Here is a 25,637-nt window from a genome sequence, read left to right on the forward strand (position 1 = left end):
CCATTCGAGATTGTCAGCAAGACGATTTCCGCTATTGGGGCCTTGCTTGCGGGGAGAGTATTGTTAGGGACCGCATGGTGGTCCTAGGGTACATGTACGTGTGAGTCAGCCAGCGGACAAAGCATCCTGCTCTCCCTCCCTTCAGTGCATCAGCGGCGATCGCTCGAAGTAATGCAACTTCTTCCATACAACATTCCTGTATATTTCTCTTAACCATTGTTGTCTCGATTCATTTACGATCACCACTACTTGCATTGCCATGCAAGCATTCCGATCATGTACTCATACTGTTCCACCGAATCTTCTGTATCAAACTGTATGTATGTTCCTGTTTGTGAAGACGCCAAACGTCTTGCCATTTCACATGCTTCTGCATTGCATTCATTAATGTCTTGAATCTCATGCAAATGTCCATATATGGAATTTCCTGTCCTTTCCATTGATATATATTTTATCATTGTACGTTTATTATGTCTCTCACAATTGCCGTCTGTTTGTATGTCGTTAAGTACAGATGTCCAAAACATAATCTCTGTCTTGTCTTGTCTGTGTGTAGAAACTACATTGCGGCTCGCACCAGCCAATAACAACCTCGAAGATTCTGTACATGTATTCAGTAAGGAACCAGCCATAAACTAGACAACACCCAGCCAGTATGTCACTCAGTACCTTCCTTACATATATATATATATATATATATATATATATATATATATATATATATATATATATATATATATATATATATATAAATGCATCAAATATATATATATATATATATATATATATATATATATATATATATATATATATAAATGTACTTGGACAGGCTGAAATTATAAGAAATTAAATATCTGGGTATCATACTTAAACACATGTGGTTTTGTGACATTATGCATATTTGTACCATACGAAATCTTAACTGCACTTAACTAGCATTAAGGCATTTAAATGTCTGTCAGCTTGTGAATGGTATATAACACATTCCATAAATGGTAGTTTGACGAGTCTCTCCGGCACTTTCATAAAACATTTGGAGTCTTACAAATGATTCTGAATTATATTCCACTGTAGGGGTTAGTGCCTTCGGAGCACCTCATACGGTGCACTTACACATTACTTAAGACTTTTTTGCAGTGCCCCTTCGACCCCTAGCTGCAGCCTCTTTCATTCCCTTTACTCTACCTCCGTTCATATACTCTTTCTTCCATCTTAATTTCCACCCTTTCCTAACAATTGATTTCTAGTGCTACAGCGAGGTTTTCCTCCTGTTACACCTTTAAAGCCTTTTTCTCTCAATTTCCGTTTCAGCGCTGAGTGACCTCATAGGTACCAGCCCTTGGCCTTTGGCCTAAAATCTATATTCTATTCCCTGAATATTATTCAGCGCAGAAGCTGTTCCATTTAAGTTACTTACCCAAAAGGTTTCAGATGTATCCGAAACACTTTTCAAGATGCTGACTTCAGCAGCTGTGCTATTTTGGAATGAAGAGCACATAGCTCAATTAAAGACACAGCATACATTTAATGGAAAAATTTTTTTAGGTTATTAAATAAGCTTTCATCTGGATTGCAAGGTACCTATATGAAATATAACGATACTATTCAGACATATTGCATTCAACCCATCATCGTCAAGGTACTGCCAACTTTTGTGCAATTTCACCTCACTAAAAAATATAGAGTATAGAATGAAAGATGAAGCCATTTTGAAAAAAAATGTTATGTCTACTGTTGTCAGTAAGTTGGAAATATGTTGACAACAACCCTTACTGGTCTTAATAAACATGTTAGGTGACAAATTGCTGATTTAACTCATTACAGAACGTGTCACAATCTTGAAAGAAGCAATGGCTGCAAGAGATATTCTTGCTGTGAAATTGCAGCTTCTGGTGACAAGCAATCAATCAGCGAGAACTAGTATCAAGTGCCAGCAATACACTAATTACTTTGCCCCATGTATTTTTATTGCATTCAGGACTTATATTACAGACAACACCCTACTTACAAACATTCAACTTATGAACATTCAGAGATACAAACAAACAGGATCGCAAATTAAGATTGTGTTCACAGTGCTTCCCTTTGCCACCTTAAAGTTCAAATTTTGCACATACCATCGTCACAGAGAGGTGGTGTTGCGACACCACTTCCTCTCTGTGAATTGTATGGGTACCTTACTCTCTCTTGCTTCAAACTGCATATACCAGACTGTGCTCGCTGCCTTCATCTCTTCCTACATACAGCTAGAAGTAATATCTTTGGTTTAATTGACCGTGTAGATAAAATTTATTTGGTCTTATCATATGCAGTGTTGTGTAGTAATTTGTTTAATATTGCACTTCGTATGTGATTCGGCTATGTTGTGAATTACAGTGATGGATGGTTTCCTGTTTGTCAGTCTTTCATAAGTTGTATTTTAACAGAGATCTTTCGCATTCTCAATTGATCCCTGACCCCTTTTCCCTCCGAGAGCAACCAGATTTGCTGAGGAGCAGCACCACCAATACACAGTAAATGTGCCTCGCTGTAGAACTACTTAGTTCCAGAGGAATAGTCTCCCTGAGGAGGATCTGCAATTGGAACTTCAAAAGTGGATTTCTTCCGCCCCTTCTTCTTCTTCTTCTTCTTCAGGGGCCTCCAAGGTCTGGCTAGGCCATTCCTAGGAGGCGACGAGGGTACCGACTCTGAAGATCGGCCAGGAGCGCCGTCAGGAGCAGGATCAGGATCAGGGGCAGCCTCAGTGGCTACGGGCTGGTCTCCTACTTCGGCTGCTGCGACAACCGTCATTTTGACAGCAGTCAAAATGCTTCATTTTCTCTCTACAGGGGCATAAGCTTTGAGATAGTGCACACCAGGTGTTAGGCAGAACCCTCTGGCCACTAGTCTTGCATTGTGTATCATTACCTCACCAAGTTCGCTGTATTTTCTTCTGAATACCCACTCGCAATCAATCACTTTATGTTCTGTTGGTCTTGGCACTATTTTCCAGGTGTCCATGCTCTTTAATCTTTCCATTTCTTGCAGCATGGCAGCTTCCCATTTGTCTTTGTCGGGAATATTGAGTGCTTCTTCGATTGTCAATGGATCTTTTGGCTAATACTGACAATCTGTCTCGACCTTGCAACAATTGCACTTCTTTGGTTGACCTTGCAACAATTGCACTTCTTTGGTTTCTTCGTCCTTTGAGACCTCCTCAAATTGGGTTCCTCATCATGGTTCTCTTGATGATTTTCTTGCCTTTTTTCTTCTTCTGGAATATCTTCTTGATTTTCTTGATTGTTTTCTTGGTTTTCAGGAATGTATTATTGATTTTCTTGAATGTTTTCTAGATTTCTACTGTTGGTTTCATCACCAGAGAAAAGGGTCTCCCAGTCGGTGTTGTTGTCAATGTCAGAGTCTGATATGAAGAGAGTTGCTGTTTGCTTCTTTGTTGTGGTTTTCACAGCTGGATCCTTGATCTTGAAAGGTTAAGTCTCTTCTCTGAAGTCAACATTTATGGGATTAATCATGATTTGTTTGTTGGTGCTCCACAACTTGTATCCCTTTTGGTTTGGACACATTCCCATGTAGACACATCTTTCCACTCGAACTTATAGCTTTGGAGTTCCCTCACCTTTGACCAAGCTACACATCCAAACACTTCTATCAATTTCAGGTCGTCACGTTTGAGGTTTCTCCCATTCCACAGCACAAATGAATCTCGTTTATGGCTGTTGACATTATTCTGTTCTTGATGTAATTTGCATGAAGAATGGCTTCTGTCCAGAATTTGTGTGGTACTCTAGACTCGATCATCTTGCATCTTGCTATGGCCAGTAAACTCTGGTTTAGGTGTTCACCTCTTCCATTTTGCTGAGGAGTGTACGGGATTGTCAGCTGTCTCTCTATTCCCTTCTCTGTAAGAAAAGCTGATAATTTCTTGCTGACATACTCACTCCCATTATCAATGTGGAGGCACTGGAAAAGTCTGTTGTGTTTTCTCTCTGCCTTAGCCATGTACTCCTTGAATTTCTGCATTGTTTCACTTCTCTTCTTCATTGTAGCAATTTCACTGTACCTTGAATGGTCGTCCAGAAAGGAGGCAAATTAGTGGCTTCCACTTCCATTCGATGATGGTTCGGAAATCTGACAAACATCACTATGTAATATTTCTAGCACTCCACTACTCCTTCAATCACTTGCAGGCATTGGTTTCTTTTTGGACTTACCTTCCATGCATGTGGTGCAGTCTTCAAGTTTTCCCTTTGCTTCACAAACTTTGGGTAAGGCTAGTTCACGTCTTTTGGGCCACAGATTTATTGTTGCTCTGTTCCCTGTAATTTCTTTGTCTTCATTCTACTTTAATTTTGTTTCAGTTCCTTGCAAATTTTCTTGGCTTGGCACTGATACATCTTTACTGTTTCATTCCAGTATCCTTTCAGGAATACTTCTTTCACATCTTTCACTTGTTTAATCCCTTCCTAAATAACTAACTTAAAACCCTTTTCATCAGATCTTCTTTCAGACACCAGGTTTTTATCTAGATTTGGAGCATAGTATACTTCTTTTAAGATTAACTCATTTCCGCCATACTGGTCTTTCATTTTCATAACCATTTTTCCTCTCCACAGAACTGAAGACTTCTTTCCATCACCACATTTTATGTTACCTGTGATGCTGCTGTTAAAATCAACATGTATGTCTTTATGAGGTGTCATGTAATCACTAGCACCAGAATCCAAGTTCCACATTAATATGGAAATTTCTTCTTTCACTGATGACTTGTTCACCATTGCATTCACTTTTTCTGTGTTTTCACTTTCATTTTCAATTATAGCAACAATTGCCTTTGTATTTATTTTGGTTTTGGCAACTTTTGCTGTTAGCTCCTCTTCCTCGGATTCACTTTCACTGTTTTCATCACTGACATATTGTGTTTTCTTCCCTGATATTTTCTTCTTGCTTCTCATATTTTGTTTGTCTTCCGTCTTATATCTTCTTTCTTCCTTGTCTCTTCTTTCTTCCTTATCTTTTCTTTCTTCAAATTTTGGACAGTTTCTCGCTATATGTCCAGGCTGGCTACAAGCATAGCAGACAAATCTTTTGTCTTCTTTTTTGTAGCCTCTTGCATCATCTTCTCTCATGTAATTTGAGCTTGAATTCCCATTTTCTTTACTTGAATCCCTTCTGAAACTTGTTTTATAGACTGAAGATTCCTATTCTTTATTTGCCTCGAGTTTATCTTGCCTCTACTCGAAAAGCAGTACTAATTTAACATTTTTGATATTTAAATCTTCAAATTTTGAGAACTGTGACTTCAACAAAATTTGATAGTTGTTAATATGTTTAAGACCTCTAAGCACGAACACAGCTACCATTGAGTCTCCAAATTGAGCCGCCACTTCTCCTGAAGCTGCATTTACATCTCTGGCTACTCTGATTACATACGCTATCTATTCCCTCATAGACATTTCCTCAGTTTTTCTGCATCTACACAGTTCTTCAGCACATTAACTATTTGAAATGCATCCAATTTTGTCTGGACATCACTCAATATTCCCCAAGCTGCTTTTGCTTTGATGAGTTCGATGATATCATGCAGATCCAAATTATCCACTCTCTGTGCGATATAACTTCGTGTGTCATTATTTCTTTGATGTTGTAGTTGTGCCCAGTCGTCTTGGTATTCACAGTATCCTGTATCAATGCATTCCCACCATCTTTTCTGTGTGAACACAACTCTAGTTCTCTTTGCCCAATGGAAATAATTCGATTCATCCAGAATTTAATTTCTTTTTCTTTCTCTGTTTTGGCTCGCCATTTTGTGTATCTCGCTGCTTCATGGCACTCCTAGTCGTAGCCACAGCAATCTCGATTTCTTTTTCTTTATCTTTTACAACACTTATCTCACTGTTCACTTACTTTTGGTGCTCTGGGCGTATCCTGGGCCCATAACCTTTTATTGTGTTTTGGTTATGTATGATATTCTTCATTAATTCGACTCCTTCTATGTTCCTTTTACATTCTTTCTACCTTCTTGAGTCAGAGTAATAAGAACACAGGTCTTCGTTGTATGGGTTTGACTGTCCAACTAGCTACAAAGTCTATACAATCTCACCCTATGGCTATGGGGCGGGGTTGTTTATATTCTGGTATGCGAACGACCGACTTTGGCCTTCGCTGATGCCAGGTGGTAAATTTAAAATCAAACAATTTATAAAAGAGCAAAACTGAGAATCATATGTTTAGACTAATATTTTAACAAAATGTTCACTTTCATTTGGTGCATCGATGGCTGTATCATCTGCCACTTCAATAAACCCTTCCACCTGGTCAAGAATTTTATCCATTTTCATTTGAAATATGTCTTGTGACACACATAAACCAAAGGGAAGATGCTGAAAACAATAATATGCAAATGGTGATTGAAAAGTAGTCAATAACTGGGAATCAGGCTCTAACTGCACAGACCAATAACCTGATTTTGTATCAAGTTTTGAAAAAACTTTAGCACCTCTGAATTTATGAGCAAGTTCATTTATAGCAGGAACCTTGTAATGAGGACGCTTCAATGGTTGACTGAGGTATTTTAGGTCTAGGCAAATTCTTAATGTACCATCTTGCTTGAGAGTAAGCAAGACTTGATACCCAGTATGTAGGAGTGCTGTGAAGCAGAAAGATACACAAAATGGCAGGCCAAAAAAGAGAAAGAAAAAGACATGTTATTCTGGATGAATCGAATTATTTCCACTGAGCGAAGAGAACTAGAGCAGCGCTCACCCAGAAAAGATGGTGGGAATGCATTGATACTTTATGAATGGTGGGAATGCATTGATACTTTACCAATTATTCCATTACTTTCCATGTAGTCTAATTCATATTTAATCTTGTCTTTCAAAGCAATAGGGGTTTTATGAGGAGCATTAACTCTTGGAACAAATTTCTCATCTACATTCAGTTTTGCTTTGCCTGGAAAGTGACCTATCATATCAAACTGATTGGGATACAAATTCTTCAAATCATCAACATCGTTTATAGGTTCGAGGTCTATTAACATCTACAATGTAAAATGTACTATCGTAAAATGTACTATCAACCGAATCTGAGGTCTGATTTTTACATGAAATGTTTATTATGTAAGAGCCCGACGCTGTCTCTTCCAAACACTTGTGTGTTCGTGTGTTCGTCAATCGTCATCCATTGGAGTGGACAGGACAAAACAGGAGCATCTCGTTTTCTTTCTCTAAAGGAACACGATTTCAACCATACAATATTTCTGTCTGTTTCTCCCTAACCATTGTTGTCTTGATGTATGTACAATCACCACTACTTGTATTGCCATGCAAGCATTCTAATCATGTAATCATAATGTTCCAACAAATCTTCTGTATCAAACTGTATGTATGTTTCTGTTTGTGAAGACGCCAAACATCTCTCCATTTCACATATGTTATGCTACTGCATTGTATTCATTAATCTGTCTCGAATCTCATGCAATTAGCCATATGTAGAATTTCCTGGCCTTTCCAGTGATGTATGTTTTAACACCATATGTTTATGTGTCTCAATATCGCCATCTGTTTGTCTGCTGACAAACACAGATGTCTGAAGCTTTTATCTCTGTTTTGCTCTGTCTGTATGCAGATGCTACGTTGCGGTCCGCACACGTCAATAACATCTCCACAGATTCTGTACATTTAATCTCAGTAAGGAACCACCAATAAACCAGTAAACACCCAGCCAGTATGTCACTCGATTCCCAGTCCTTACACTGGTGACCCCGGAGTGACCCGAAGGACCCGGCTGACCCAAGATGACGACCCACGCGCCGACAGACCCTTTGCCGCCTCGCTGCTTCCCGTCATTCCCAAGTTTTCAGTAGAAGTCCAACCCTCCGAGATGACCCACCCCACCACCGGAGCCCTGGATGCCTCCTCCAGGAAACCTGAAGCCGCCCCTCACTCATACTGGACGAGCTGACCAACAAAGGACCAGCCAACGTCATCCTTCAGCCTGCTGCCGCTCCTCTCGAGCTGGCTACCAAGGATCAGCCGCCGTCATCCTTCAGCCCTCGAGCCGGTCACCGAAGGATCATCCGATGTCACCCTTCAACCCGCTCCCATCCTCCTCGAGCTCCTGCCGGCCGGCGCCGCCCTTCAGCTTCCTACCCACCCCTAGCCCAAGCCCTTCGAACCAACTACAATTGTCGGCAAGACAATTTCTGCATCGATGCCTCGCTTGTGGGGGGAGTATTGTAAGAGCCTGTCGCCCCGACACCATCTCTTCCAAACACAACCGCACCACTCCCTCTGCCTGAGCAGTCGTCTCAGCAGCCGATCCAATTTATCAAATGTTACCCACGTCTTGGGGGAGAGTATTTGTAAGAGCCCGATGCTGTCTCTTCCAAACACGTGTGTTTGTGTGTTCGTCAATCGTCATCCATCGGAGTGGACAGGACAAAACAGGAGCATCTCGTTTTCTTTCTCTAAAGGAACGCGATTTCAACCATACAATATTTCCGTCTGTTTCTCCCTAACCATTGTTGTCTTGATGTATGTACAATCACCACTACTTGCATTGCCATGCAAGCATTCTAATCATGTACTCATAATGTTCCAACGAATCTTCTGTATCAAACTGTATGTATGTTTCTGTTTGTGAAGATGCCAAATGTCTCTCCATTTCACATATGTTATGCTACTGCATTGTATTCATTAATCTGTCTTGAATCTCATGCAATTAGCCATATGTAGAATTTCCTGGCCTTTCCATTGATGTATGTTTTAACACCGTACGTTTATATATGTCTCAATACCGCCATCTGTTTGTCTGCTGAGAAACACAGATGCCTGAAGCTTTTATCTCTGTTTTGCTCTGACTGTATGTAGATGTTATGTTGCGGTCCGCACACGTCAATAACATCTCCGCAGATTCTGTACATTTAATCTCAGTAAGGAACTACAAATAAACCAGTGAACACCCAGTCAGTATGTCACTCAATACCCAGTCCTTACAATTACTCCATAAGAGTCAATCTTAGTTTAATTATATGCTGTTAGTCTTACATTTGTTGCTGTGTTGCAAATTTCAGTCTTGGGATATATTTCAGCTGTTAACTTTTCAGGAAAAATATGCCTAAATGTTCTTAAGGGTATAGTTTTAGCTTATGCACCTGAATTAACCTTCAATTTGAAATTATGAGTACCGAGCCTGTTTTGAAGTTTTATGTTCAAATTAACAAATGCTTCATCACGAGCTGTACTATTTTTGCATAAATCGGAAACATGCACAATACTAAAATTGATTCAAAGGGTTGTGAATTACAAGTGCAAATACAATTACTGTAATCATTAGATGCGACATGAGCTATGTTTTCACATGTTTCATGTACATTTTTGAAATTTACCTTATTTCCTGAGGGTTTGGATTTATTACCATCATTCTAATACCCATTTCTAGAATGTGATCTATTCCTATTTTAACACCACTATATTTTCTACTTTGCATTTTACTAGTATGCTTAAGCTTACAAACATTTGCCCAATGATTGAGTCTGCCACAAATGCTACATTCGGTGGCATATGCACGAAAAAAATTTCTTTTTTTTTTAAACAATGGGCTCTACCACATTTAAATCACAAATTCTCACTCTGAGATTTGCCCTTAGGCATATTAAGCTTATTCTCCATTTGAGTAACACTAATTTTCTTTAGAATACATATTCTGAATTTCCTTCACATTGCATGCAATAGCCTCATAATCCCTGTCAAGCTTCACTGCTCCTGACAATTTATAACCTTTATCTTTGCGCAAAAGATCTTTCTGGTAATCTGCTATCTGTATGCCTGATGTAATTAATGCTAGATAGCAGACATAATTTCAATAACAAAGCTGTACATTAGAGATATCATACAACACCCCCTCTCAGGCTTATGGGCAGTTACAAGACAAGCTTCAAAAGGAATCGTACATAACATTTCAAAATTAAGTATATCTTAGTTTAACCAGACCACTGAGTTGATTAACAGCTCTCCTAGGGCTGGCCCGAAGGATTAGACTTATTTTACGTGGCTAAGAACCAATTGGTTATCTAGCAACGGGACCTACAGCTTATTGTGGAATCCGAACCACATTATACCGAGAAATGAATTTCTATCACCAGAAATAAATTCCTCTAATTCTTCATTGGCCAGTCAGAGAATCGAACGCAGGCCCAGCAAAGTGCTAGCCAAAAACGATATCGACCCGTCCAACGAGGAACTCATAACATTTCAAACCATAGAGTCTCTGCATGAGTAACTAAACACTGACCAGTGAATATAGTACTGCGCAAAAATAACCAAATGCAATAATAATCAATAGTACAGCATAGGCTGCTTGTTTGGTTTGGGTAGTCTAGATTTCCTTACTTCACTGCAACTGTTGCCACTTAGTGCACTGGCAATTTGGTCATTTGAATTAGGTGTAGTTTTGCTGGTTTGCAGACTGTCATTTCTTGGCTGCTCTATTTGAGAGTCTGAGTTTTCATTTCTCCTTATTGTCGATCCAGTGTCTGTAACTACTTTATATGACCTAGGGCTTGCTAGTCTTTCTTTAATTTCCCCATATTTCTCTTGGTCACGTATATACACTTTATCACCTTCTTGTAGAGCAGGAAGGTTTTGTATTCAGTGATGACTGTTGTAGTTGGCCGAATACTGCTCTCTGTATCTCACCTCTTTTCTCCGCAGTTCTTCTTTATCGAAATCCCTTGGATGTAGAACGTCTAGGTGAACAGGTAATTTACAGGCGATGATGTCACGTGAGCAAATATCCAATCCTTTGTGAATTCTTGAAATTCGCAACTGGCGTACTGAGGTCCAATGTCAGAAATGACTGTATCAGGAATTCCATGAGTCGAAAATATCTCGGACAAAGCTCTGATAACTGCTGCTGAAGATGTGGTTTTCAGTTCTTTGAATTCGAACCATCTGCTGGTGTAGTCTACTGCTATGACATATAACTTTCCTTCAAGTTCAAGCAAATCGGTACCAATCCGGTTCCATGGTTGTTTTGTTGGAAAGGACATAGCCATGAGAGGTACTCTTGGCTCTGGTCTCAACTTGGCGCATGTATGGCATTTGTTAACCATCGCTTCGATTTGTTTCATAATGAGGGGCAACCAAACAGAGTAACTTGCACATCCTTGACATTTGGTGATACCTAGATGACCTTCATGCAGTGCATTCAGTACTTCCAAGTGAAGAGATCCTGGAATAACTAAACAGGTGTTGAACATCAATAGTCCTTGATTTACCGTAAGATGCTGTTTCTTCTCCCAGTATGGTTTCAAGAGTGGCTGAGAAGGCATAACTGCAGGCCATCTGTCACAGCAATATGTGACTACTGGTTAGCAAATAGCATCGGCCTCTTAAGCTACCCTAATTTCTTCTAGTCATCGTTCCGTAGCTGGAATATACTTCAGATTTGCTTCTTGATATTCTTCTACTTCTTCAATCAACTGAAGATATTCCTTCGTCGGGAGACTCGTCGGAGCGCGGGATAAAGCATCCGCTGTATTTTGATGTACTCCTTGGACATAGGTTACTTCAGGCGAATATCTTGCAAGTTGGAGATGAAAACGGAGTATTCTAGATGGAAGCTTTGATAGGTCAGTACCTGAGAGTAACGGAACTAACAGTTCATCTCTAGACTGAAGGTTGTACCTAATACATAATCCTTAAACTTCTCACAGGCCCATGTGGCTGCTAAAGCTTCTTTTTCGATAACTGCGTATCTCTGCTCGGTTTTGCTTAGTGCTCTTGAAGCGTAGGCAATTGGTCATCAATTACCGGAATCGTCAAGTTGTAGAAGAACAGCTCCTAATCCGTCGTGGCATGCATCAGCGGCAATTGTGCTCCTTTTGTTAGGATCGTAGTGTGCTAGTATATCCGTAGACAAGAGCTTGTTTTTATTGCCTGGAAAGCTGCTTCTTGAGGCTGGTCCCAGAACCAGTGTTGACTCTTTAAGAGTTGCCTCAGCGGCTCGTTGATATTGGCGAGGTCTAGTACGAACTTGGCTAGTTGGTTTACCATACCGTTAAAACGTTGCAATTCGGTAACATTAGTCAGTCTTGGAAATTCTTTGAAAGCCTTTGTTTTCTCTGGGTCTGCCTGTATTCCATTTCCGGAGATAATGTGTCCAAGGAATTTAATCTGTTCCTTACAGAATTCACACTTATCAATTAACTCCCACATCCTGCAATCGCTGTAGAACCTTTCTGACACTCTTGTCGTGGCTATCCTGTGAAGGGCCGTGGATGAGAATGTCATCCATGTGACAGACAACTCCTTCTAGTCCCTCTAGAATAATTGACATTGTCCTCTGGAAAATTTCAGGCACTGAGCTAATCCCGAAAGGAAGATGTTTGAAACAGTACCATCCAAATGGGGTTACAAATGTCGTTAAGAGTCTTGATTCTTCATTGAGGGGTATCTACCAGAATCCAGAATTAGCATCCAGTTTTGTAAACACTTTGCTTCCTCGTAGCTTGGTGAGGTTTTCGTCGGTGCTGGCCATCGGGTATATTTCCCCTTTTAACCACTTTGTTCAACGGCGTAAGATCCACACAAATTCTAAGTCCCCATTACGCTTCACTGCATTAACCATTCCTATGCACCACTCAGTTGGCTTGGTTACAGGTGTTACGACTTTCTGCTGGACCATCGTTTGTAGTTTCTCCTTTACTTTTGGGAGTAGCGGATGGGGGACTCTTCTGGGCGTATAAGGACAAAAGGGTGTTGCATCATCACGCAAAGCTATCTTGTACTTTGTTTTCATCATTCCTAGGCCTTTGAAAAGTTTTGGAAAATCCTCTCGAAAGTTAGGCACCTTTCCAACATTGCAAACTTCGGTTCTAGGTGTTAACAGTCCTAATTTCTCTACTGCCTTCTTGGAGAGAAGATTATGGGGCAGTTTTGACATGACGAATACGTCCTCAACAAGGATATTATCTCCTATTCTAAGTTCTCCATTTGGAATCTTACCTCTGAATAAGTGATATAATTTTACACCACCTGGTCCTACAAATTTACACGTCGAGGGCGAAAGCTTGAGTCCTCGAAGCCACAGCATCTTCTCATCGACGATTGTAGCTTTCGATCCACTGTCGAGTTTAAACATCGTCTTTTCATTGTTCACTCGAACATCTGCTGACCAGAAGTTTTCTTCATCCATCTTGACCTCTCCTAACATGTAGCATCCGTCTGTAGATTCATCATAGTCCTCGTCACTGACTTCATGCACCGATATTCTTGCTCAGCATACTGTTGCATAATGTCCTATTTTACTACACATTCGGCATCTCGCATCTTGGCGGGACAATCCCTCTTGCAGTGCTCGTCCTCTCTGCCGCACCACTGGCACTTTCATGGACTGGTTGATGTTGGTCTACTTCTCCCAGGTTGCTTCTGTTTCACAGATTCCTGTGTCTTATCCTTCTGCTTTTCTTGCTGAATGTTTTCTTCCCTGTTGATTGTAGCCTAGTAGTACCTTTATGCTTTGCTTTATAGTCAACTGAGTTAGCTTCAGATTTTCCCATGATCACCTGTTTGTGTGTTCGAGATATTTCAGCAGCTCGAAGACTTTGCACTACTTTTTCTAAATCTGGAACTGGTCATTCACGAAGTAGTCTTTCTCTTCCTACTTCGTCTGAAGTACCTATGACTATCCTGTCTCTTATAAGAGAAGTCCTGAGGATCACCGAACTCACACGAATCAGCCAGCTGACGTAAGCGTAGTACATACTTGTCAATACTTTCACTACTTTTCTGATTAGCAGAGTTAAAGACAAACCTTTCATAAAGCACATCACATTGGGGTATGGAGTGTAGGCGTAATTCTTCAACTATCCTTGCTGGTTTCTTCTTGTCTTCCAAGGTCAAGGTTGGAAGGGAATTCATAACTTTCTTGCATTAAGCTCCCATAACTGTACATAATGCTGCAGCAACGATTTCCACCCCTTCGCTATCTTCCTCCCCTTCAGCATTTCTCATTTTAGCTTTTAGGTTAGTAGCTATGAGGTAGTAATCCCAGGAGTTCTCGAATTCTTTCCAGTTTTCAACAACATCTCCCTTGAGGGTCATGGGTTGGGGTGCAGGAATTTGGTAGGTAGCCATCTTTACTTTGTGAATGTTTATTAGGTGTGGTTTTGATTGAAAACTCTTAGCCTAGCACTTTAAATTCACTTGCCCTTTGGCATAAATTTAAGGAACTTTAACTGCAGATATTACTGGTCTGGAAATATTTGGGTTCTTTCAAATATTGGCAATATTGCTCCAAGTTGGCATCACATCACAGCCGCTTGCAGAGTGGAGGACCAATGATATATCATAAGATAATAAGTTTGATTCAACTTTATATTCCCAAATACCAGTGCCAAAATGTTCCTGAGAAGTTCACAATCTCCTGTGAGGCATGCAAAGTTCGTGCTGCCACCACACAGGATTATCTGGTTAACTGAAACATGTTGCTGTTCTGACTGTCAATTGTTTATTGACACTGTTGCCAGACACAGGTACAACTGACATAATAAATGCTACATAGCAGACACAACTTCATAACATAGCTGTACGTTAGAGATATCATACAACAATCCTGACTGTCGATTCTGGTGGGCTGAAGAATATCACCAGTCCACATGCCAGTCGAGAACACAGTTGAATCCACATGCATGATTCTGACTGGGGTATCCTGGAATCATCATTTATCTTCTGGAGGAGGAGTTCTTGGTATTTATGCTCTGACATGCCAAGGTAAAGCTGCCACCATGTTGAAATATGTTGTTGTTTGAATAACAGCCTAGATGATTACAGCAGACTTATATTTATTATGGAGAGAAATGTATGTACATATTGACAGCCATGTCTTCAGCACTCGATTCCAGCGCTCTCTGTTTACATCAGAGTTACAATGTTATCGTTACATGTTTTAAGTAGAACACATGGTCAGTTCAAGTATGACATCTTAATATGATACATAGGTTACAGCCATGAGACATATCACCGTTGTTCACAAGGACATTCTGAGATGCCTCACCAACATACCACTCAACCACGCAGATGTTCATAGAAAACCACCTGGATCATTTAAAAATCATTGTTAGTAAAGCAAATATGATGCATCCGAAGCAGAGAGGCAAGATCTATACTGTGGGAAAGATGGGATGAGGTGTCTGTTCCACAAATTGCATTGTCTCCCTTCACACAGGGGTGGCCTGAGTTGCTGTATTATTGTGTTTCTATGTTTATCAATATCATTTTTATTATTAATGTGATTATTATTTTTATTTTTTCACTTTTCACATTTAGCCTTCTGGACCTTACTTCTTTAACCATGTAAGGTCCCTAGCTGGAAATTAATTGTATGCAATTTGTTTTTTTTAACTATCATTTTCAGTATTTTTTACTATTATGCTCAATATTATTACTGTCATTACCATTATTATGAATATTTTTTCTACTTATTTAGCAACCGTGTGGATATTGCCGATTATCATTTTTATCATGTCTCGTTTCTAGATTGTACATATTGTATTGCCTCTACTTTGTATATTCAATGTATTTGGCACTGGGCAGAAATTTGGACATAATTATGTGCAACAGATACTACTGTCAGATCAGTTCTTGAGCATTACATGTAACAGGAGCAGTACTCAGGCGAATACTGTACTCCACAAAATTCACTAGGATAACCTGTAGTTAGGACGAGTAAAATACAAATGGAAACCAAACTGATCCAATCTGTTTGTATGCTAGGTATGGAGACATCTATGCAATATTGTAGAGGTTTCTTTAGAAAACTTAAAACGTTTACAAAAATTGTTACAGATAATAAAAAATACCACTTAATGTTTTACAAAAGTAGATTAAAAAAAATACAAAAAAATATATATTGTAATTTTTCCCCAGTAGATGATTTTTGTAATGGATTGTCTTCCAGTCAAAGGAATGCAATCTTTTCATTTGGTATATTCAATAAAAAGAAAATGTTGACAAGTGAGAAGTTTTAAGTGCAAAAAATATTATAACTGTGTAAAATAAATGATAGCTATATTCTTTATTATGATTGATTATGCAAAATAAACGTATAATTTTCTGTACAACTTCTAGACAAAGAAAACGGACTTCAAAACGGTAATGTCTTATGGGTAACTACCAAGAAAAACTATCCAAAACACTTATCCTTCTCTAAGTCCTTGCCTGATTCCCATTCTTGGTCGTGAATGGAACATTGTATATACTTTCAGAGGCAAAATGGTAGAACTAAGCAGTAGCTCCGTGGCGGCGATTTCCTTCTAACTTACTTTTCTCTACAGTTTTTTGGTTGCTAATTATGGATTTGCCTTCAATTTTTGTCGCACGATTGTAATTAATCTGTAATTAGCCACAGAACATCATCCAACACTCTAGGGGACCCGATGGGAAAGCGCGGTTAAGGGTGGGGTATACCTCCGGGCAGTTTTCTGAAATATACTACTTTTCTTGTTGCTTCACAAAGTGCTACGTAGCCTACTCTGCTTCATTTGTTGAGTGTAGTTATTCTCTGCTTCCTGCTTCTCCATGATATTGGTCCACCTGCTAGAATTATGACAAATCCATTGATGGATTTTCTTCCATTGTGATCATTTGCATGGTCTGCATCCACCCGTGCTGTTAGGCTTTCTTGAGTTTTCTGGTAGCAAGTGGCTAAATCTTGAGTCTTCTTAAGACATTGTAGCTGATGTTTTGCATTCTTCAGATCTTGTATGTGAGGTTCTTGATTTTTCTGGCACAGTGCTCCAGTGGCAAAAGCAATGTCAGACCCAGTGCAATTTACTAGGTGTAATAAGCTACAGATCCTCTGTATTCTGTTGCACTACATTTTTCATCTTCGGGACTTTTTGTCTAAAATTTATGGCTAATGGAGTTGACAAAACTTTTCATTCATCAAGATTTTGATATATCAGCCCTTCTTGACTGTAGTCTCTCTGATGGATCAGAATGGTTGCTGCATCTTCTCTGATGTATTCAATGGAAAGAATATTTGATACCTCTCCTAGATCTTTGACGGCATAATAATTCATGAATTCTTTCTTGAAATACGTCACATCTTCTCAATTGGCAACAATGATGAAATCATCTACATACACTCCAGTAATTGTTGTTTTTGCTTCATTATATATTCATCGATCAAATTCGGATCTAATCATGCCCATTTTTGTCAGCTTCTCCACTTCACAACAAAATGTTTTCTGTTGCAACTTCACATCCCTTTGGTTGTTCCATAAATATGATTTCCTTGAGTCCACTGCTTAGGTAGGCTGAATTTACATCAAGCTGTTCAACAGTTCATGAATTTTAAGCAGCTGAGGCCAATAGCAGTCTAATGTTTGATTTTCTCACTACAGGGGCATAAGTTTTGAGATAGTCCACATTATGCGTTAGGCAGAACACCCACTCGCAATCAATCACTTTATATTCTGTTGGTCTTGGCACTATCTTCCAGGTGTCCATGCTTTTTAATCTTTCGATTTCTCGCAGCTTCCCATTTGTCTTTGTCGGGACAACTGAGGGCTTCTTCGACTGCCAATGGATCTTTTGGCAAATACTAACAGTCTGTCTTGACCTTGCAACAATTGCACTTCTTTGGTTTCTTCGTCCCTTGATGATTTTCTTGATGATTTTATTGATTTTCTTGACTTTCTTGTTCTTCTGGAGTATCTTCTTGATTTTCTTGATTGTTTTCCAGGTTTTCAGTAATGTATTCTCGATTTTCTTGATTTTTTTCCAGGTTTCTACTGTTGGTTTCATCATTAGAGAAAAGGTTCTCCCAATCGGTGCTGTTGTCAGTGTCAGAGTCAGATATGAAGAAAGTTGCTGTTTGCTTCTTTGTTGTGGTTTTCACAGCTGGTTCCTTGATCCTGAGAGGGTAAATCTCTTCTCTGAAATCAACATTCATGGCATTGATGATGAATTGTTTGTTGGTGCTCCACAACTTGTATCCCTTTTGGATTGGACACACTCCCATGTAGACACATCTTTCCACTCGAACTTCTAGCTTTGGAGTCTCCCTCAGCTTTGCCCAAACTTCATAGCCGAACACTTTGATCAATTTCAGGTCAACACGTTTGAGGTTTCTCTCATTCTACAGCATAAAATGAATCTCCTTTATGTTAACATTGTTCTGTTCTTGATGTAATTTACAAGAAGAATGGCTTCAGTCCAGAATTTGTTTAGTACTCCAGACTCGATCATCATGCATCTTGCTACGGCCAAATCTGGTTAAGGTGTTCAGCTCTTCCATTTTACTGAAGAGTGTATGGGATTGTCAGCCATCTCTCTATTCCCTTCTCTGTAAGAAAAGCTGATAATTCCTTGCTGACATACTCACTCCCATTATCAGTGTGGAGGCACTGCAAAAATCTGTTGCATTTTCTCTCTGCCCTTTCCATGTACTCCTTGAATGTCTGCATTGTTTCACTTTTCTTCTTCACTGTAGCAATTTCACTGTACCTTGAATGGTCATCCAGAAAGGTGGCAAAGTATCATTACCTCACCAAGGTCGTATTTTCTTCTGAACACCCACTCGCAATCAATCACTTTATATTCTGTTGGTCTTGGCACTATTTTCCAGGTGTCCATGCTTTTTAATCTTTCGATTTCTCGCAGCTTCCCATTTGTCTTTGTCGGGACAACTGAGGGCTTCTTTGGCTGTCAATGGATCTTTTGGCAAATACTAACAGTCTGTCTTGCCCTTGCAACAATTGCACTTCTTTGGTTTCTTCGTCCTTTGAGACCTCAGTGATGGTGTAAAGACGGGATTGAGTGACATACTGGCTGGGTGTTGACTGGTTTATTGGTAATTCCTTACTGAATGAATGTACAGAATCTTCGAAGATGTTATTGGTCTGTGCGAGCCGCAAAATAGCATCTACACACAGACAGAGCAAAACAGAGGTAATGTTTCGGACACCTGCGTTTGTCGGCAGACAAACAGATGGCGATTGTGAGAGACATAATAAATGCATAGTGATAGAACATATATCAATGGAAAGGCCAGGAAATTCTACATATGGCCAATTGCATGAGATTCGAGACAGATTAATGAATACAATGCAGTAGTATAATATATGTGAAATGGCGAAACGTTTGGCGTCTTCACAAACAGAAACATACATACAGTTTGATACAGAAGATTCGGTGGAACATTATGAGTACATGATTAGCATGCTTGCATGGCAATGCAAGTAGTGGTGATTGTACATATATCTAGACAACAATGGTTAAGGAGAAACAGACGGAAATATTGTATGGTAGAAGTTGCGTTCCTCAAGAGAAAACGGGGTGTTCTTGTTCCCTCTCTGTCTGGGTCCCTCCGAAGATATGACGCACAAACGCACACACGTGTGTGCTCGAAAGAGACCGCCGTTGGTGCGATGGATGGGTCTCTTACAATACTCCCCCTCCAAGCAAGGCATTGATGCGGAAATCATCTTGCTGACAACTGGAATTGGCTTGAAGGGCTTGGGCTAGGGACGGGTAGGAGGCTGAAGGGCGGCGCCGGCCGGCAGGAACTCGAGGAGAACGGTAGCGGGTTGAAGGGTGACATCGGATGATCCTTCGGTAGCCAGCTCGAGGGGGAAGGCAGTAGGCTGAAGGATTACGGCAGCTGATCCTTCAGTAGCCAGCTCGAGGGCTGAAGGATGATGGCAGCTGATCCTTAGGTAGCCAGCTCGAGTGGGGGCGGCAGCAGGCTGAAGGATGACGTCGGCTGGTGCTTCGCTGGTCAGCTCATCTGGTACGAGCTTGGGGGCGGCTTTAGGTTTCCTGGAGGAGGCATCCAGGGCTCCGGTGGTGGGGTGGGTCATCTCAGAGGGTCAGACATCTACTGAGAGCTCGGGACCGGCAGGAAGCGGCGAGGCGGCGAAGGGTCTGTTGGCGCGTGGGTCATCATCTTGGGTCGGCTGTCTGCCATCGGCTCCTTTGTGGCACTCCGGGGTCACCAGTGTAAGGACGGGATTGAGTGACATACTGGCTGGGTGTTGACCGTTTTATTGGTGGTTCCTTACTGAATGAATGTACAGAATCTTCAAAGATGTTATTGGTCTGTGTGAGCCACAAAGTAGCATCTACACACAGACAGAGCAAAACAGAGGTAATGTTTTGGACATCTGTGTTTGTCAGTAGACAAACAGATGGCGATTGTGAGAGACATAATAAACGTACAGTGATAAAACATATATCAATGGAAAGGCCAGGAAATTCTACATATGGTCAATTGCATCGGATTTGAGACAGATTAACGAATACAATGCAGTAACATAATATATGTGAAATGGCGAGACGTTTGGTGTCTTCACAAACAGAAACATACATACAGTTTGATACAGAAGATTCGGTGGAACATTATGAGTACATGATTAGAATGCTTGCATGGCAATGCAAGTAGTGGTGATTGTACATATATCAAGACAACAATGGTTAGGGAGAAAGAGACGGAAATATTGTATGGTAGAAGTTGAGACGATCTACGGATATCCAGTCTTCCCGCCCATGGATGACTACTCGGAATGCCTTCTTGTTTCTTTCCAGTGAAAGGAAAGGTCCTCTGTAGGGTCTGGTTAAGGATGGGCACACGGTGTCATCCCTGATGAAGACGTGGGTGGCGGAGGATAGCCTGGGGGGCATGAAGGGAGATGTCATTTCGGTGAATGTCCTTTGGCAGGGGGCGAACTTTCCAATCCTGTCACGGAGTCTGTGCTTCCCTATGCCATCCCTGTCCTCTGTGACGAGTTCCCATGGGACTACCAGGGTCTCCCTGTAGACTTTTTCCGCTGAGGAGGGGTTGCCGTTGACTCTAAGCGCAGTTCTTAACCCGAGGAGAAACCAGGGCAGCTGGTATTTCCAATTCTCGGAGGAGCAACGAGCCATGAGGGACATCTTTAGAGACCTGTGGAACCTTTCCACCATTCCGTTGGCTGCGGGGTTGTAGGCGGTGGTGCTGTGGTGAGTCATCCCCAACAGACATGCCAGGGCGGTCCACAGCTCAGATAGGAAAGCGGGTCCTCTGTCTGTTGTTATGTGGTCTGGGACACCGAACCGACCGATCCAGCTGGAAAGGAGGGCTTCTGCGCAAGCACTGGAGGTGGCTTCTTCCATGGGTGTAGCTTCGGGCCACCTGGTGGAGCGGTCGACGATTGTAAGAAGGTACCTGGCTCCTCCTGATGGGGGAAGAGGACCCACTATGTCGACGTGGCTGTGCCCGAAGCGTCTCTTTGGCTGGGAAAACTCGCCCACGCCGGATTCGGTGTGCCGTCCTACTTTGCTGGCTTGACACTGCATACACTGCCTTGCCCAGGCCGTTGCGTCCTTCCGTATGCTGTGCCAGACGAACTTCTCCGTCAGCAGTCTGGCTGTTGTCCTTCCGGAGGGGTGGGATAGGCCGTGGATGACGTCGAAGACCAGCTGACGTCTGGGGGCAGACACCAGGGGGCGGGGCGTCCGGTGCTGATGTCACTCAGTAATGTTGATCCTCCTGAGCCACAGGGCACGTCCTTCCACTTCAGCGACATGATGGCTGTACAGTAGTCAGGGGTCTCAGGGTCAGCAGCCTGCTCACGGGTGAGGTCCTCGTAGTCGATCCCAAGTTGTACCGAGTCGATCTCGATCCTCGAGAGGGCGTCAGCTACTGGGTTTTTCCTGCCAGGGAGGTATTTGATGGTGCAGGTGAACTCTGCAATGGCCGTGAGGTGCCGCTGCTGCCTAAAGGACCATGCGTCCCCCAACTTCATGAAGGCGTGGACCAGTCCAGATTGTGAAGGGTGTTCCCTCCAGGAGGAACTTGAAGTGCCACACCGCCTGGTATGCTGTGAAGAGTTCCCGGTTGAAGGTGCTGTAGTGGGACTTGGTGGGGCTTAGCCTCCTGCTGAAGAAGGCAATGGGCTGAGTGGTCCCCCTGATGACTTGTTCCAGGACAGCTCCGCAGGCGACGTCGCTGGCGTCCGTCATCAACTGGAGGGGAGCGTTGGGGTTCTGGTGGGCCAGAGATGTTGCTTTGGCGAGGGCTGCCTTCGTCAGGAGGAAGGCCTTCTGCTGGCCAGGGCCCCAAACTAAGGACTTTGGACGTCCCTTGAGGACTCCATCAGGGGAGCCATGGTGTGAGCGCTCCCCGGGATGAATCTTCTGTAGTAGCTGACTATCCCAAGGAATTATTGTACGGCCCTGATGGAGTTAAGGGTGGGGAACTTGGCGGCTTCAACCTTCAACGACATTGGGCGGACGCCCTCTGGGGATATCTCATGGCCCAGGAATTCCACCTTTTTGACGCCAAAGGTACACTTGTCGAACCTGATGACGAGGCCATTTTCCTGCAGGCACTGCAGGACCTTCCGGATGTGCTGCAGGTGTTCCTCCCGAGATCTGGAAAAGATTAGGATATCGTCAATGTAGCAGACGCAGAAATCCAGGTCCCCCAGGATGCTGTCCATCAACCTATGGAAGGTCGCGCTCGTGTTCCTCATGCCAAAGGTGAAGGCGAAAACGTAGGACCCAAAGGGCATGACGATGGCAGTTTTTGGGATGTCCTCCGGTGCTACCGGTACCTGAAAATATGATTTTAAGAGATCCATTCTTGAGCATATTTTGGCCCTGTGGAAAGAGGCCATCAGGTCCTGCATGTTTGGCAGGGGGTAGTGGTCGGGCTCTGTTGCAAGGTTCAGCCACCTGTAGACGCCGCAGGGCCTCCAGGTGCCATCGGCTTTCTGCACCATGTGAAGGGGGGATGCCCATGGGCTGGGAGCCTTCCTGCATATGCCCATCCTCTCCATCTCAGCAAAGGCCTTTTTGGCCTCCTGAAGGCGCTGCGGAGGAAGCCGTCTGAACTTTGCTTGCGTTGGGGGCCCTTCGTTTTGATGTAGTGGTATATCTCATGTTTTGCAGGAGCCCCGGGCATCTGGTGGAGCTCGGGTTTGAAGACCTCCAGGAACTCCTTCAGGAGGGAACCGTATTGGTGGGGCACAACGGAACGGATGGCCGGCTCCTTGGGGCCCAGCAACAAAGGCAGGGACTGGCAGGAGTCAGTGTCCAGCAGGAGTTGCCGGCTGACGTCGACTGCCAATCCAAAGTGGGCGAGGAAGTCCGCCCCTAGGAGTGGGGTCCTGACATCGGCGATGATGAATTCACAGCTGTACCTCCGGCCAAGGATGGAGATCGTCAGGAGCTTGGTGCCATAGGAGAGGATGGGGGACCCGTTCGCAGCCATCAGGGAGACAGTCGGGTCTGGCCGGTGTCTGCGGTCCTCTCTTGAAGGCAGGAACACTGAATGCATGGCTCCAGTGTCGACTAACATCATCCTGCCGGAGATTGTGTTGTGGACGTAGAACCCTACTGGTAAGGGGCCCCTGGGTATTTCTGCTGCTGCTGCCATGGCGACCTGTGCGGTTGGCCGCCTCCTCCTCCGTTTTTTGAAAGGAAGAAAGGGCAGGGGGCTTCACTTCTCCAGGCAGCTCTCCCAAACCTCCAGTGATAATAGCAAAGCCCCGGCCCCTCCCTCTTCTGCTGGTGGGATGACCTTTTCTGTCCGATAACGTTGACAGGCTCCGTGGTGGGGTCCTCCAGCAGGAGGCAGTTGGCGGAGTGTGCGGGCATGGTCGCCCACTTGGCTGCCTTCATGGAATCCATAAACTGCTGCGCTACCCTGATCAGGTCCTCAACTGGCAGGGTATATGCGTCCGTGATCTGTCCACGGACCTCCAGCAGTAGCTGCCGCAGGAAGATCTCCCTCGACAGGCTGATTTCTATGCCTGCCATTACTGTCAGTCTCGGGGAGGAGGAGGAGGTCCTGGAGGGCATGCCACATTTCCAAGAGGTTTCCCTCCTGCCGGGGGTTGAGGGTGAGGTCGAGGGCGAAGGGCAGCTCTCTCAGAGACCAGCAGGGAGCAGGTCTCGACGAGAGTGGATTTTAGTTCTTGGAAGGTGGCGGGGACTGACGTCGTCAATAACCACGGGGCAACCTTCCTGTATATCTCCTCCAGGAGGACGTTGATGGCAATGTCAGCCTTCAACACCTCGTCCGTTAGGCCTGCTTCCCTGCACTGTCCCTCAACCCTGTAGAACCCGGATGCTGCGTTTTCCCCGGTAAATGGCGGCAGCCTTATGTTAAGGGCCGTCTTTGGTTGATCTGTCAGAGGGGTCATTGTGTGGGGTGCAGGTACCGGCGTGGAGGTGCGCGAGGGAGGTGTCTGCCTCTGAGAGGTTCGCGGTAATTTGTATGTGGTTGGGAATGTCCACGTCCATGCTCATTTCACGCTCTCACTAGGTATGTGAGGGAGTACTCGCGTCCAAACACACTGGGGGAGCGTGCCATGTGGGTCCACTAATGACGCTGGTGACCTGCCAACGAGGGTCGGTAAACACCCGAACGCTTTGTTAGAGCGCTGTAGTTAGTCCGTTTGGGGCATGGGTGAAGTTCATCGGGCCAAGACTTAGTCGCCGTTTGGGTCCGTTAATGGTTTCCGGGAACCACTGTGAGAGAGGTGAGAAATAATGAGCAGAAAGACAAGTACTGCTGGTTTACTGATGAAGCGAGCCACTTATAAAGCAGCATGTGGATGTCTACAAACTTCACAGAGACCGCGGGTACAAAGACTTACAGACGACCTGAGGTAAAACTATCTCTATACAAAAATAGGACAGGTTCATACAGAAAACATAGTGATTAATAATGTCTGACATGTTACAAAAATACTTTGTTACATGTACATAAAGCATGATCATTTGGAAAGACAATAAAATATATAATTTACAAATATGGTGGTAAACGTGATTTTGCCGACCCCAGGTTGATGTGAAGACACTGCAGAAAACGGGATCTTCATTATAGAGAATGCGTTGAGCGGGGATTTTACATGGTCACTAGCACCAGAATCCAAGTTCCATATTAACATGGAATTTTCTTCTTCCACTGATGACTTGTTCACCATTGCATTCACTTTTCCCGCCTTTTCATTTTCATTTTCAATTACAGCAACAATACCTTTGTATTTATTTTCGTTTTGGCAACTTTTGCTGTAGCTCCTCTTCCTCGGGTTCACTTTCACTGTTGTCATCACTGACATATTGTGCTTTCTCCCCTGATATTTTCTTACTTCTTATATTTTGTTTGCTACCATCTTGTATCTTCTTTCTTCCTTATCCTTTCTTTCTTCAAGTTTTGGACAGTTTCTCGCTATATTTCCAGGCTGGCTACAAGTAGGGGATAGCGGTGATGATTCGGACAGTGGGATGGTGCAGTCAGTACATTTCCTCGAAAATGTAAGGGGCCCTCAGCTCCGAGAAATCACGTGAAATCGCGGGAGTTTGTTTACCATTGACACATGGACTTTGGTTGTAAGGGGTTGTTTACTTGAGTATTGAGGGTAATATTTGTGGTTTTTCTCATTTCCTATGTTATTTTTTTCCGTTTGAATCATAAGCTTTGGTGTAGTGAATATGAGGGAGTTGATTATGAGTTTTGGGTGTGAATTTGTACTATATGACGAAGATGTCGTAGCTATTACCCACCTGTAATCTGAAAGGATTTGGAGTTGAGGGTGTCATCAAATGGTTATGATATGTGGGGAATGATTCGGACATTCTAGG

This window comes from Macrobrachium rosenbergii, chromosome 25 (assembly GCF_040412425.1).
Source record: "Macrobrachium rosenbergii isolate ZJJX-2024 chromosome 25, ASM4041242v1, whole genome shotgun sequence".
NCBI classification, from domain to species: Eukaryota; Metazoa; Arthropoda; class Malacostraca; order Decapoda; family Palaemonidae; genus Macrobrachium; species Macrobrachium rosenbergii.